At 21.4% G+C, this 780-nt stretch overlaps 2 protein-coding genes across 2 annotated transcripts in view; one reads left to right on the forward strand and one right to left on the reverse strand.

The window, feature by feature from the left end:
- The window catches only part of LOC115033429, a 40,668-nt gene that overhangs the window by 24,540 nt on the left and 15,348 nt on the right, over nucleotides 1-780 (forward strand). The gene's annotated exons all lie outside the window — the stretch shown is intronic.
- LOC115035148 overlaps nucleotides 1-780 on the reverse strand; it is a 15,137-nt gene that overhangs the window by 13,680 nt on the left and 677 nt on the right. The window lies entirely within an intron of this gene.

The following is a 780-nucleotide window of genomic DNA, read 5'->3' on the forward strand; positions in this document are numbered from 1 at the left end:
AATTTTTGGTAACAGAGTTAAATATTTACGTGGAATCTTGTTTTAAATTTTCAATCGTTAGATATAAAAGTTGAACATTTTATAATTTTTTAACTACAAAATAATTATTCAATTTTAAATTTGATAAATTTTGTCAAAATTTTAACTTCAAATGCTTATAAAAAAAAATTGTGCCTATGTATTTTTAATATTTTTCAACTGATATTGTAGCAATATATCAGGAGCCTTGTATTAAATGTATACACTTTTTGGCCCAATAGATAAAACTTTATTGATATTTATAGAAAAAAAAACTAAAAAATTGAAAACTGACCATGTCTGTACACAGCTCAAAAAGAGTCAAATTATTTTCAAAATTTTATCGTATATAGAAAATGCTAATATAAACATTCAGTGAAATTTTCAAATATCTACAGTAATTCGTTTTTTAATTACAATAAAATAAGAAGTTTGTCACATGAGAAATCGAGCGAATATCAAATGTTGTAAAAACATGAATTTCAAATGCTCATAAAAATTTAATTTGAGTTTCTTATAGACATTTTTTTTTGGTAAAGATAGATTATCCTATAAAGAATCTTGTATTACATTTTAAAATATTAGTTCTAAAAAGAAAAATTTTTACGAATTATTAACTCAAAATAATTTGCTAATTTTCGTGATTTTTCCATATTTTGTCAATTTTTGAACTTTAAATGCTAATAAAAGAAAACTGTGACTAAGGAATTTTAATATTTTTCAAATGACACTGTAATAATATAGTAGGAGCCTTGTATTAAA

Source organism: Acyrthosiphon pisum, chromosome X (assembly GCF_005508785.2).
Source record: "Acyrthosiphon pisum isolate AL4f chromosome X, pea_aphid_22Mar2018_4r6ur, whole genome shotgun sequence".
Classification (NCBI taxonomy): domain Eukaryota; kingdom Metazoa; phylum Arthropoda; class Insecta; order Hemiptera; family Aphididae; genus Acyrthosiphon; species Acyrthosiphon pisum.